This window comes from Aethalodelphis obliquidens, unplaced genomic scaffold (genome assembly GCF_003676395.1).
Source record: "Aethalodelphis obliquidens isolate GAN/ISIS:26980383/991018 unplaced genomic scaffold, ASM367639v1 scaffold52, whole genome shotgun sequence".
Lineage (NCBI taxonomy): Eukaryota > Metazoa > Chordata > Mammalia > Artiodactyla > Delphinidae > Aethalodelphis > Aethalodelphis obliquidens.
The window spans coordinates 4583935-4599231 of NW_020837996.1; the positions used below are offsets into that span (position 1 = coordinate 4583935).

At 45.5% G+C, this 15297-nt stretch overlaps 1 protein-coding gene across 3 annotated transcripts in view; it reads right to left on the reverse strand.

Annotated features, from left to right (window-relative positions):
• Positions 1 to 15297, reverse strand: part of KCNIP1 (potassium voltage-gated channel interacting protein 1) — a 370998-nt gene that overhangs the window by 64145 nt on the left and 291556 nt on the right. The window lies entirely within an intron of this gene.

Here is a 15297-nt window from a genome sequence, read left to right on the forward strand (position 1 = left end):
CTATTGCAAATCGTGTGGCTCTGATCAGACTGAACATGCTTCTGACGCACTTTTGCAAGAGTTCCTTTTGGGCAGTGGTTCTCAATGGCAATTTTGCCTCCAGGGGACACTTGCTAATGTCTGGAGACAGTTTTGGTTGTCTCAACTGGGGAGGCTACTGGAATCTAGTGGAGAGAAGCCTGGGGTGCTGCTAAATATCTTACAATGCACAGAACGTCCCTCACAACAAAGAAATATCTGTCCCCAAATGTCAAGAGTGTGGAGGCAGAGAAACTGCTTTAGGGGAGGAGTAGAACTGCCGTATTACAGGGTTTGTGCATCTTTGATTTAAATATTGCTAAATTGTTTTCTAAAGTGGTTGTATTAATTGACACCCAAACTAATGGTATGTGTAAGAACTCCCATTCACCCCTACTTTATAGATTAAAAACCCGAGGCCTGGTAGAGGTGTGGAGTGACTTGGACAAAGGTATGGAATGATAAGGACATTATAAAACTTTGACAAAGACGTGGTGCTATGTTTTCCCAGAGAGAACACATCAAAGGAATATAAATCTAGTCCTTCAAGGCAAGAGACATTACAAAGTGTCTATCATGTGCCAGGAATTATTCTTTACATTCATTGTCTCTAATATTGCAAAACTGTAGAAGTTAGTATCAGAGAATAGCACAGCACACTTAATAGCATGAGCTTTGAAGTCAGATAGACCCAGAGTTGTGTCCTAGAACAGTTATTTACTAGCCCTGTGCCTTGGGGAAGTTACTCGACTGCTCTGAGCTTCAGTTTCCTCATCTATAAAATGGGGATCATAATAGTACCTGCATCATACTATTGTTGTGAAAGAAATAATGCAATAGGTGATCCATGAATATTAGCTGTCATCATCATCATCACATCATCATCACATCATCACTGTCATTTAATAGAATAGAGCCTCTGAGTTTAAGTAAGTTGGCAAAAGGTTACAGCTAGTATGTGGTAGAACTAGAACTAGAGTTTGAACTCAGTTCCATCTGACTCCAAAGTCCATCTCATTTTAACTGTCACGATGCCTCCCTAAGAGGGGAGGACTCCTAGCCCCATCCCAGTAATTTGGACTTTTTTTGTGGGGGGGAGGGTGGGTGCAACCCATATGAATTATTAAAAGTCAGACTCTGTCAAAAACTTTTAAATAACACATTTTAATGGTTTCATGAATATTTAGTAACTCAACTAAGTAAAACAAATGCTGCCGAGACATCAGTCCCCTGGGGACCTGCTGTAATAGACAGACAAGGATGATCTGTAATTAGAACATGGACTGCATGCAAATGGTGGGTCTGCAGAGTCTCTTACAGATTATGAGTCTTGCCTTTACCACATTATTGCTATTAACCTGCCCATCCCTGAAGACAAACCAACTGAAACCTATCACCTCTGCAAAGGATCACAAATTTAAAGTTAATGGTGTCAAAATGAATGATGCTTGCCTTCCTACATCCAGTTTGCAAATCATGTCCTCCAATTTCCCCCCCCCCCCCCCCCATTTCCTCCTGGGAAGACATTTGTCTTTAGAGGTTGGCAATGAGGCATTTGCCATTACATACATTCTGACATATTTTACATATGCTCCAAGAAGCCGGAGCTAAATTACACTGGTGAGTTATTAAAAACAGCTCTCAATGCTATTATTATTTATTGCATTTCCAACTCTCTGCAGCAGCTGATTACACTGCTTAATCTTGTATTTTTTTTAATTCTCCACCCTGAAATGAATTCTCCCTGCAATGAATAAGCAAGGTCCATCACACCAAGTGCCCTTTGGAAAAGAAAGTTTGGATTCTGTAAAGTAGTTTGATGGACAGCCCTGGCATCGAGCCTGTTTCCCCAGGCTTAATCCTCTGTTTCTGGGGAAACAGAGGCTAAATATTTCCCATGAAGTATGAACATCTCTTCTCCAAAGCATTTCCAGAGGGAGTTCTCCAAATCACAGGTCTCACCACACCAGTCCCTTCCATACAGTGTCCACTGCCATCTTTGGCTGTCATTGAAGGTCCTTGGTGATCTGGTCCCCGCCTACCTCCCAACCTCACCTCTCACAGTACCACCTTTCCATCCAGGGCACAGTCATCACAGTCGCTTGTGTTTCTTACCAGGACCAGTCTCTGCTTTCTGAGCTTTCCCACGTGCTGGTCCTTTCACCTGAAATTTTCCCCCACCCTTATTTCTTTTCCCAACACCTTTTCATTTCAGACTCATCTTAGGAACTATCTCCTTTGGGAAGCCTCCCCCGTGGGGAACAGAAGCGTTTCTTACCTGCTTCCATGAAACCCTGCACTTACATCTATTGCAGCACTTGGCACACTGTATTGTCACTGTGCATTTATGTATCTGTTTCTTGTCACACTGTGGACTGCTTGGGAGCAAGGGTAGATCTCGGTTGTTTAAGCTCCCAGAATAAGGCCTAGCCCAAGTGCTTCAGAAATTAAGAAATCCCAAAATGGAAGCAGTAGAGTGGAGTGGAAAGAGACAAAACTCTTGAATTAGGCATTTATTCATTCAATCATTCATTCAGTCAACAAATATTTATTAAGTATCTATTATGGGCCAGGCACTGTGCTAAGCAATAGAAATACAATGATTAAGAATCAATGGTTATAGTGCTAACGGCCTAATGAAGGAGAGGTACATGACTCAAATAATAGCTCAAGCATGTAATTACAAGCTGTGATAAGTGCCATAAAGGAAAAATACACAGGGCTATGACAACATAAACGTAGGACCCAACTCAGGCTGGAACTGGTGTAGGGAGTTTCATCAGGGATGTCTTCCTTGAGAAAGTGAGGCTTGAGCTAATTGTTGAAGGATCATAAGGCGTTAACTAGACGACAGGTAGGGCAAGAACGTTTAAGGAAAATATTGCATGTGCAAAGGTCCTGAGGTGAGTGGGATCCTAAGTGTTGAAGAGGTGTTTGGGAACTGACTGAAGGCTAGTGTTAGAGGCAGGGAATGGGCAGGGCCGGAGGATGTGGAGACAGAAAAGCCTGGGAGGCACTCTAGGGTAGGCCACGCAGAGTCTCATAGACTGTGTTAAGGATTTGTTTATCCCGGGCACAATGGGTTTTAAGCAAAGGAACATCACCATGAATGTATGTGTCTATGTGTGTTGCATTTTATAATGTCTGCAATGTAGAGGACAGAATAGAGAGTGACAAAGTACACAGAAATTGTGGGTGATGTACCTGCAGACTGCCTCAGATAACACAGTGGTGGCAAGGTGGAGCTGGGACCACATGGAGGTGGGAAGCCTTCTGGAGATCCTCATGGAGATAGCTTGACCATATTTCACGGTCATAAGCCCTGTCCAGGATGTCCCCCTCCCAAAGCAGAAGACTGTACTGGTGAAGCCTCAGCCTTCCCTGGGGTTAGCTGGTTTGGGGGGGGTCTCTGTTTTAGAGTTGAGCTCTTCTGGGCTGTCATACTTGAGCTCAGGCTAGCTCTGTAATTTATATTTATGCCTCTAGGATAAAGAGGTCAGAGAACTGGACTTTAATTTGTAAGTTCTGCCTCTAAGAACTTCTAGGTCTTAGAAGGGTTAGGTCGGCTCCAAACTAGACTTAATTTGCTACCTTGAGAAGAATGGGACCTTGGGATGTGGTCTGGCTCACCTTTTCCTTCCTTGCATCCATCCATCCATCCAACAAATATTCACTGAGAAAATACCAGAGGAGGCTCTAGAACCTGGTCTCTTGATCCCTAATACAGTACTTGTTCTGCCCTGGTCCACACCTGTCATTATGCGTTAGTGTCTCTCAGCTATTGCGAAGGAGATGAAGTTTGGTCCACAGACTGTCACAGAATTTTGCTCTTTCAGTTCTTTGGTTGCTGAATTGGAGCACCAGGCAAACCCTGCATTCTTCTTTCCCAGTTTAATTGGCCCATTATTTTAAACTTTTGTAGATAAGGGAATAAAAAAGTCAGTGGAATATTGTATTCATCACATTCAAATTAATATGCTTCATTACCATAAAGACAAGGAGTGTGGTTGCAATATTTTCTCAAAACTTTTAATTGAACGGAACATGGGAGGGGGGAAAACCGAAAATGGAAACCACCAAGCTCAGATGCTGTTTTTCACTTTCTCAGAATGTGTGCTGTTTGTGATCTGCTCATCTTATTAGTGTTAATTATGAGCTAAAATAAAATGGCATTTAACACTGTGCTGAGACTTTAATTAAAGCCAAATCTCCATACCCAGTAACTCTCTGAAGTCCAAGGTAGTTATTCTAAAAGGGTTTAAATTTCTGCTGGGCCAACGGTACACCTATACCCACTCATTCCCCTGCTGTGTGAAGGCTGCTACTTCTGGAAACCATCCATCCATCCATCCATCCCTTCGACAAATAAAATTTTACTTTAACATTTAAACTTTAGGGACCCTGGTGGCATAGTGGTTAAGAATCCTCCTGCCAATACAGGGGACACGGGTTTGATCCCTGGTCCAGGAAGATCCCACATGCCGCTAGAGCAACTAAGCCCATGCGCCACAACTACTGAGCCTGCACTCTAGAGCCTGCGAGTCACAACTACTGAGCCCGTGTGCCACAACTACTGAAGCCCGTGCGCCTAGAGCAACGAGAAGAGGCACCGTAACAGGAAGCCTGCGCACCACAATGAAGAGTAGCCCCCACTCATCGCAACCAGAGAAGCCCATGTGCAGCAACGAAGACCCAATGCAGCCAAAAATAAATTTAAAAAAAAACTTTATATATAAAAAAAAATAACATTTAAACTTTAAAGTAGTTTTGGGGGAAGAAGACAAGTATTTGTTAAGGTCCGCTATATTTATTACTTCAAATATATTATCTGAAGCCTAATACAGCACCAGTAATATAAGGAACATTCAAGTAAGGGTAGTTAGTAGTATTGTATACATTATCTCATTTAATCAACAAAACAGTCCCATGACACGGGGACAGATTACTATTATATCTATTTTACAGGTAGTAAAACTGGGGTCCAGAGAGATTAGGTGACTTGCCTAAAATCGTATTCATTCCATCTTTTCCTGCTTTACAATGCGAAGCTAGAAAGAGTATTCTGGATCATCTAAATTCATTCATTCGTTCAGTCATTCAACAAATATAGATCACCCACTCTGTGCCAGGATCAATGCTGGGGCCTGGAGGGAGCTCAGTCCCACAGCTTCCAGAGTCAGTGGGGTAGGTAGACATTAGATGGAGATGAAAAATCCATGTGCTGGGTGCTGAGAGAGAAGCAGAAGACCCAGAGGAGCATGACACAGGGGCACCCAAGTCCAGCCTGGGAAGGGTTCTCCAAAGAGGTAAGACTAGTGGAACAATTTCACCCAGGATTCCTACAGAAGGACCCAGTCAGAAGGGTGGCCTAATAGCTCTTCTTCCAGGGCCTCTGGCAACCCCAAGCCCAGCTGCCCAGCAGCAAACATGGCACAGTGCTCAACTAGCCAGACTGCAAGTGGGCCTCCTTTAGATCCCTGGAAACTATTCCCACATAGTATATCAATGACTGACCACAGTCACCAGGGCTGCTTGGCATCAGACACCATGGATAATGTTGACACATCAGTGCCTGGCATGGACTAGGCACTAATACATACATATATATATATATATATATATTTTTTTTTTTTTTTTTTTTGCGGTACGCGAGCCTCTCACTGCCATGGCCTCTCGCATTGCGGAGCACAGGCTCCGGACACGCAGGCTCAGAGGCCATGGCTCACGGGCCCAGCCACTCTGCGGCACGTGGGATCTTCCCGGGCCGGGGCACGAACCCGTGTCCCCTGCATCGGCAGGCGGACTCTCAACTACTGCGCCACCAGGGAAGCCCCATTAATACATATTTGTATTCCCTTCCTCCCCTGCCATGATTCCCCAACTCTGTCTGGTTCCTGGGTTCTGATACCTTAACTGGGCTCCCTCACTACATGCCACAGTCTCTTTATATGGAAGAGAAGTCGACACAGGAGAGGAATCACTGATATGGTCAGGGTCAGGGATTTCTAGGGCTGACTCATTGCTTAATGCCAAGGGGCAAGGCAGTGGCCCAGACCAGAGCAAGCCACCTGCTCCACGTCAAACAACAGAACCAGAACTTGGACCCAGGACTGCTGACTTCAGTTTGGTGGTATTTCCCTTTTCCTAACAGAGCCCAGTGGGGAACATTTTAGGAGATTCTCTTACACTAGGCGGGAGGTCAGGATGCTGTCGAAAGTGATTTTTGCCCATAGATTAGCTGCCTGTTTGCCCAACTTTGCTTTACTCCTCCTCAGGAACCTTGCTGCAGAGGGACTGTGTGACTTGCCCCATCAGCTCAATGCTTAGCCCCTCAGAAGTTTCTCCTTTTAAGCTTCATCTTCAGGGAAAAGGGAAGCATTTTCAAGGAAAGTCATATATTGCTTTTGGCATCCCCACATCTATCCCCTGTGATTGTTGTTTTTAGGGGTGAAACCTGTGACTCAGAGTGGCCAGTTGCATCCTAGGGTCCCCTCACAGTGATTAGCTCTGGGAAGGGCACATGACTTGATCACTATGAACGTTTGGGATTCAGTTACATGAGCCAAAAAGTCCCTTTAACTTAAGCAATTTTAAGATAATTTCTCTGTTATTTGCAAGCTGAAGAGTTCTGAATGATGAAATAATAAAAATAGTAACTGATATGAATTGAGTGCTTTACTTTGTGCCAGATACTGTTTGAGTTCTTACTTTTGTGAACTTATTTAGTATTTGCTGCAACCTTATAAGTACGTAATATGGTTATTCTTACATTGGGCCTGGTGAGGTTAGACAACCTACTGTATAAAGGGGACCTGGCAGGTAGGTGATGGATCTGGGATTTGAACCTGGGCAGCCCAGCTCTAGAGCCCATGTTCTCGACAGCAATGCAAGCCTATCCCTAGGTGTATATTCTTTTCAGTTAGACCCCAAGGGCCCTCTTTTCCATTTGCTGGTCTTGTAGAGAGGCAGTTCCTCTCCCATCTGCTCAAATTCTTGGGAAGGATCAGATCAGTTTCATGAGGTTCCCGTGGAAGAGGCAATTTGCTTGTGCAAATATTATACCCCAGAGGCCTGCCCACCACACTAAGCCTGCGCTTCTGTCATTAAGGGATGTATTTCTCTGGATTATTAATAATAATGGTAACTTAAATAATAATAGCTTTTACGTGTTGAATACCTGCTATGTTCCAGGACCTCTTTTAAGCACGTTGTACACATTATCTCATTTAATCCTTAGAAAACAGGAAAGTGCAGTCAACGATGGTGCCCAAGGTCACTGAACGTGGAAGTATTCTTATCCTCACAGCGTGTTGGAGGACATGCCCTGACTCCTGGGCCTCTTGGACCTATGATCGCCTAGAGGGAGAAGTGGGCAGAGACCCAGTGAACAGGCAACCCAAGATAGGCCAGAATGACTCATCTGCTGCAACCACAGCTGTGAGGCACGGAGGAAAACCAGTTCCCCACTCCCTGGGGATATCCCTTGGTCTGATGGAGAAGATCAAGAGTGAAAGGACAGAAAGGACTCCTCAAGGGCCGTCAGAAGAGACCAGGTGAAAATACCCCGAAATGTTAGCTGTGGCTTTCTCTGCTGTTGACTGATTAGGAATACTCATCTTCATCTGTATTCTGTCATATAGTTGCTAAATTGTCCATAATAAGCATGACTTATCTTTATACTCATAAAGAAAATGAAGTGAAACAACAACCCATTATGAAAATTAATACAGGATTCTCCAATAAAGGAATCCAGGTTCATTGGAGAAATGGCTGATTCTAGGGCCGGGGTAGGAAATATATAAAATGAGCCTAGAGCATCTTGTATTGCCAGAAAGTAAGGAAGTGCTCAAAAACCAGACAAAAAAACGTACAATGATGGGGGTATGTCAAAGACACACAGGAGCCAACTGAGAGAGCTCCCAATGGCCAAAGGTGGAACAATTTGAGCAACAAAAAAGGTAAAAGAATACTGGATTATAACCCAAAGTATAAACATAAATACCCCTGAGTCCATACTAATATAAACAAGTCTCTTGTGCCGGAGAATTCGAAATAATTGATGTAGATACTCCACCCCCAAGGAGGTAGAGCATAACACCCCAATCCTTAGGTGCAGGCTAGGCGTGGCAACTTCCTTCCAAAGATGACAGTATGGAAAAGGGGAGGGAGAGAAGCTTTACAGAAGAGAAACCTGACAAACACTACCTCTGCCAGGTGATCAAAGTCAGCATCATGATACGCCACGCTGATCGTATGTATCCTTGACATGATGTGATGGAAATGGCACCTTACCTCTGTGGCCTTCCTCCCCGAAGCTAGTCAAAGCATGAGGAAAACTTCAGATAAGACCCAACTGAGGGACATTCTACAAAACTACACGGTAACGCCTCGAAACTCTCAAGGGGGAAACGTCTGAGAAACTGTCACAGCCAAGAGGAGCCTGAAGGGACAAGGTGACTAAACGTAGTGTGGTAGCCTGGATGGGATCCTGGAACAGAAGAAGGACATTAAGTAAAAACTAAGGAAATCTGAATTAAGTATGGACTTCAGTTAATAATAATGGAGCAATGTCGGTTCATTAATCGCGACAATGCCAAGGTGAGATGTTAATAGTAGGGGAAGCTAAGTGTGGGGTATATGGGAACTCTCTACCAGTTTTGCAAATTTTCTCTAAATCTAAAACTATTCTAAAATAAAAAGTTTATTTAAAAAAGTCCGGAACAGGGAGTGGCAGTGGTAGCAGATGCGTGTTAAACAGGCTTGGGGTGATCACTCAGCCCCAGTAGCAACTCACTGGAAGGAGAAACTGTTTAACTCCCAGTGACTTTGACTTTGCCTTTTTTTCCTTAGAAAAACCTGGACGTCTGTAAATAAGCCTCTTAGCTGGACTAGAAGGGAACAAGGTTATTGTACCTAACTGGCCTCTCCCCAGGTCCCACAGAGATCGCCTGGCAGTTAAATTCATTAACTTGGTATTTTCTAATGATTAACACTGATCAATAATCTGCTGGGTCTGGTCCTTAAATTGACTCCCCCATTAATAAGGATGAAAGCACCATTTTATTATCATGCCCTGGACCTTTTGCAGAAAAGGCTTCTGAGGTTTTGGGCTTCCATTCCCACTGCTGCATATCAGGTTAATTAAAACTCCCACTCAGGTCCCCCAAGCCTCATGCCTGTGACTTGGAACAATATTAGCTGGAGGGAAAGACTTCTCGAAAAATGGGTTAGAGTCTTTCACTCAGTGAGGCACTCTGTTATTATGTCAACTAAGTTTTATTGAGAACCTACTAAGTGCTCCAGTCTCTGCTCAAATGACCCGTCCTTAGAGAGACCCCACCCACTTTACCACGTTATCTAAAATGTCACTGCCGACATGCTCTATGGCTGCTGTCTTAGTTTTCGTCACTACTCGCTAATATATTTAACGTACTTTCTCACTGTTGTTTTTTTTTTTTGTTTTGTTTCCCCACTAAATCGAAAGCCCCACGAAGGATTAATTCTAAAGGTGATGGAGGGCCGTGGAAAGTAGCATGGTAGGACTTGTGTTTTGAAAGATGACTCTGCCTGGAGTGTGTGGACAGGACTGGAGCAAGGTGTAGACACCGTTGGAGGAGGGTATAGACAGGTCTGGAGGCGAGGGCAGGAATGAATGCACAAGGCCAGGGGAGGCAGTTCAGAGATCTGGTGAGACTGCATGGTGTTGATGGGATAGAGAGGAGAGGAAGGCTGCTGCAGGTGCCAGGAGCTAGAATGGGCAGGACTTGTGGAATGACTGTCTGGGTGGAGAAGAGGGAGATTTAGAGGATGACTGTCAGGTCTCTGGTCCACTGAGGCTGGGGACACTAGGGAAGGACACATGGGGAGATGACCTGAGATCAGATGTTATCGTATTTCCTGGGAAAGGGGCATTTGATGTGGAATCCAGAAAGTTCTCTTTCTGTTCTTCTAACTCTGATAGAACCCCCAACTCCTCGTCTTCTATAGGAGAAACCCTGGAGAGTGGGACTGAAATCCGCATTAGCTGGCCTCATGTACAAGCTGGGTGGGGAGAGAACACTGGTGGGAGTGAGGGGGAGGTGGGGTGGGAAATGATGCTCAGGCCACCTGCCTCCTGGCTCCTAGTCAAATGTGACGTAGCACAACTTCATCTCAAATGCGCATCTCACGCATCTCAAATGCATGTCTGTATAGACACGCAATACAGACCTTCCTGTTGAATTGCAAAGAGATGAGGAGGGTGTAATATAGGGTGGGCAAGCCGTAACCCACGTGCCTTTTCAGCCTCAGCTCCTTTCTTATCGCAGAGCTCAGGGTCCTCTGCTAGGTCAGGGAACACAGCTGCTGAAGGCTCCAGGTGGAGGTACAGGGCCCCCCTCTAACCACTCTGCTTACAGTCTTAAGACTTCCTCCTCCTGATTCCACAAAGAAACCACGATGGCTCTATCACCTTGATTCATCTACTCCCAGAACCTTGGAGGGATCTTAAAGGGCATTAGCGTCATCCCCTTATTTACAGGCCAGGAGAAGGCAGACATGCCTCAGCCAACGTCAGACAGGAAGTTGTGATGGATGTGACCTTCCAAGTCATGTATGTCATTGTACACACATGGACAAACTGTCATGTGTCCCCACGTCCACGGACATGCGCTCTCAGGGAAACACACATACAGACCCTTTCTTGGACTCCCTCTATGTGCTTCAGGCCATGGACAACCCCAAAATGTGTAACGCCAGCCTTGTCTGACCTCTCCTCTGAGCTCCAGACTCACCATCAGCTCAGTATCTCCACCTAAATGGCTAATAGGGAGCTTAAACATAACAGGTTCAGAACCAAACCCTGGATTTCCATCTCATTAAAACTGCTCCCAAGTAAATCTTCCAGAAACTGACAACTACCTCATGTCAAAAACCTAGGTGTCATCTGAAGAGGCTTCTCTTTTCTTTACCTTTCCAGTCCCCATGCAAACGCCCAGAGGGACCTGTTGGCTCCATCTCTGAAATATATCACAAATCTGTGTTTGTTAACCTGCCTTGGTTCTCTAGCAAAGTGATCTTCCTGTATGAACAGTTAGCGGGTGCTGGTTCCACGTCTAGGACACACCATAAAGAAGGAGCAAGGGGCAGGCAAGGGCAGGGGTCACTGAACACTGCTGGTGGTGGCGGGGAGCGTATAGACCAGGCATAGCCCAGGGCTCCACCTTGATGGGTCTCTGGGGGCCAGGGGGGAAGGAAGCAAGGGAGAACCTGGCCCACTCTCACCACGTTCAGATTCTCTAGCCTAGAGGCAGATGCCAAGCGCAGGGCGGAAATCCACGTGTGTGTGGAACAGGAAAGCTGGGACAGAGGCCCTGGGCCTGGAGTCCTGATCTCCTCTTATGCTGGGTCTTTAGCTGCCACCCAGCTAGTTGGGGAGACATGTAAGGGCAAGTATCCACTAACTGGGCTTCTCATTACAGAAACTATCCATCAGAAGCATTATGCGCTCAACTCCAACTGGCACTGCCCTGGGACCTGCTTTAAGCAGACAAATGACTGCCTTGTATAAAAATCATTCTCCTTTAAATATTAAGGGGAAAACGTTTTCCATTTTCTTTGATGTGGCTTTTATTATATCTTGAGGGGCAAAGACTTCCAATTTCAAAATGGAAATCATTGAGAAACATGATTGAATTTGGGAAACAGTTTTACAGCCAACGGTTCTGGACTGTGTCAGAAGTTCTGAAAGCTATAAATAGATCTATAATTCATTCAAACCTTTTGGAGCTCTGAAAAGTGACTGGGTCTCACTTTGTCATGCACCTGACTTAGAGTGCCCTGTCACTTCAGGTCTGTAATGTTCTACGTCCTTTTAGGACTAGGAACAACTTGAGATAAGCTTATTTCCTGGTACCTTTCTCCACACTCCTCCCACCTCAGTGGGTCATGGGCAGGATTAAATGGGCTAGTGTGCACCAAGACATAGGCCAGAGTGGCCAGTAAATAGTAGGTCTTATCATCATTCTCATCTTGGGACCCCAAAGGGGCCAAGAAAAAATCTAGGGGATTACTAGGAGATGAACAGCAGAGTCATGATGAAATGGAAGTAATTCCAATAGTAAAGCTCTTCTCTCAAGGTTAAAGCTCTGAAAGGCGATTAAAGCATGGAACGAAAAGGCGAGGAGTCTGGTTCAGGGTCTGGTTTAAGACAAAACGCAGAAGGTTCCCTGTGCTGTGCATATTAGTTCTTCATTCCCCTCCACATACTTTGGAACATGCAAGATATTTTCAGCCATGGCAAGACTCCAGGTGAGCCTTCAGGAAAGAATTCTCTAAAGAAACAAGGAAAAAAGAAGGGAATTCTCCAAAAAGTGTCAACAATGCTTCTCTCTGGGTGGCAGGAATTCAGGTGACTTGTTTTTTCTTCTCTCTAATCCTGTGTATTTTCCGAGTTCTCCTTAATGAACATAGATTGCATTCACAACAAAACCCCAGGTTTCTTGCATTCTCTCTCGTGTGTCCCCTGCACCCTCCCACACCTTTGTCATGAGTCCCTTGGAAATATCCTAATTTGGGTTCCCATCTGTTTCTTGTTGGGATCCTGAGATACACTTCCCCTACATAGAAGGTAATTGTAACCATGAAGAGAGCAAAGCAAAACAGTGTCATGAAATTCTAGTGAGAGGCGGCTGCTTGTCAAAGGCTTTTAAAGCCCTGCTTGCCTTATTTTGGTTATTAAAAAAAAAAAAAAAAGTGGATGGGAGAAGACTAGCTTGTATTTGAGAAGTGTTAGAGGCACGCCGGCAAGAAATACAACTTGTCTTCGAAGTACACAGAATGGAAAGAGAATATGGCCCATGTGTCTCAATGTTTTTGACGCTGGGCCCCTGCACCACCTAAACAATCTCACAGACCACAGACCTCATGTTTCTGGAAACATCAGCTTAGAGGGCTGCTCATGTTCTGCCTGTTGTGAGACTGTCGAGTTTGTAGGCTCCCAGGACCCAGACGAGAAAACCTGAGAAGTGTTACGTGTTCAGACCCATTGTGGAAGACATTGTTGTGTTGGAAATTTGGGACTGATGCAGCCTTTGGTGTGACCCTTCTCAAGGCAAATGTGATCAAGTCACTGGCCCTATTCATTTTTTCCTACATTCACTCCCTCACTCATTCACCAGATACTTCCCACATTCCTGCTGCAGCCCTGCAGGTGCCGTGCTGGACGCTGTGGCCTCAGTGGAGCACAAGACAGACCCTATCTTGGCTCCCCACCAGCAGCAATAAGGGAAGGTCTTTATACCCGTGGGAGGTCCCCGTAATCTGCCCCTCCCCCTCCGCTTCTAAAACCCATCTCCTGACACATCTAAGAAAAGTGATGGCTGGAATGACATCCCGTACTCTTTTGCCCTCTATAGAATCCCCCAGGCTAATTTTTTTTTTTTTTTTTGGTCTCTGTGCTTTTGCCTGTACTGATCCGTTTGCCTGCAATGTCACTCCTTTAGGCCCAGCTCGGGGGACCTTCTCCATCACCTCCTTAGAGACCTCTTGGATGGCCCCTGTGGGGGCTCCTATTCCAGTGGTTACCACATTCGAGGCCTCGTCTATTTCCTTCCTGGGGTGTGTTCCCCAATGAAGGAGGTGTGAAGCCAGGGAACCCCAGAAATGCAGGCTGCAGGGTCAGGCCCAGAACTGTCACAAGGACTGAAAATAGAAGTTAATTCTAGGATACTTCTTGCACACTTGAGTCTGTGCACTGAGATTCATTCCTGGAAAAGCGGGAGGAAGCTTTTCACAGGACCTGGCTCATATACATGCCCCGTAACTGAACGGAGCTGCTGCCCATTAATAGGACAGGGCTCCCAGGGGCTTGGAGGGGCTGACAGGCCATGTCCTCCTTGGCCCTTCCCCTCAGAACTGCTCTCCTCTGGCTGCTTCAGGAAGTCAGGATGGCCAGAGGCCAGAGCTCTGAGGCTTGCAGTGGGAGGAAAGGGCACACAAGGTCAGTGCCAGCCTGTTCTGCCCTCGCTCTTCCCCTCACTCCAGCTCTTCCACACCAGCCCTTTGGGGCCCCAAGGCCTTTCCAAGCCCAGCCCTTGTTCCAACCACCCACAAGCTTTCTCCCAAATGCAGATCTTCTGCCCTGTGGCACCATCATCGGTCAGCAAGCAAGATGACTGACTGCTCTGAGAGGGACCCACTTCCAGCACAGGATTCTCCCCACAGCAGGAGCACGGGAATTAACCTGTGCTCTATATAGTTGAGGGGACAGGGTTCCTCCGGGAAGCACGTCAATTCTCAGAGCACAATGGCAATCAGAAGTGGAGTGAAAATAGGGTTGAGATCCCAGCCACAGAATGTGGCTGAAAGCCAAGTCCCGCACCCGCCAACCCCAACTCTGACACACCACAGAGGGACAAAAGCAGTCTGGGCCACCTGAAAATGCAGAAGAAGTCAGCTCTGGAGAACTCACTATACTCTAAAAGGCCATCAGCGCACCCGGGACCTGTTTAGTGATGGTGGGCACAGTGTTTGGGGCTGGCCTTTCTGGGCAGAGCCACCTGAGAGTATAAGCAAATGTAGCCAGGTGGAGGTAAAGCTATTTTTACATGAGAGGGAGGGAGGGAGGGAATATGAGAGAACAGTGAAAATTGAGTGGAGGAGAAATTCAGTCTTGCCACCTAAAGCAATGCTCCACAGTGACTTATGACCTCTCCTGCCTTGCCTTCCAAGAGGTACCTCTCCCAGCGCGCATCTCACCGGGCTGAGTGTGACCTGCTTGCCGATGTCAGCAACCATCAGACCTATGTAGTTTTCATACAGCCTGGTCCCAATACATGCCAACTTCATCTAATGCACAGCTAACAGAGATTTCTCCTAATGTTGGAGGAAAAAAATGACTTTTGTTGGATGCATTTTGAGTTGGTATCTTTCCATGTATTATGTTTTAAGGATGATTTAGGGAATCTCAAGAGTAATTTTGATTATGCCCAGTTGCTACCTTTGGTCTGACTCCAGAGCCACTGAAGTCATTATTTTATAAACTTCTTCATTGTTAACTTACCAGTCCTTGTTATTGTTATAAGTGGTGATGATGTAAACTCCATCCCTGTTTATTTTTGAATTGTTCCAAATTTCAGATTAACATGCTCCAAAATAATGGTTTTATGATACCCATTATAAATAGAGCTCAGAACCAGATTGTGTTAACATCATCTTACTACATTCCAAAAAGCCACGAAGAACATTTCACACCATTAACCAGATAATGTTAATGCAAGTCACGTACCTAAATGTGAAACT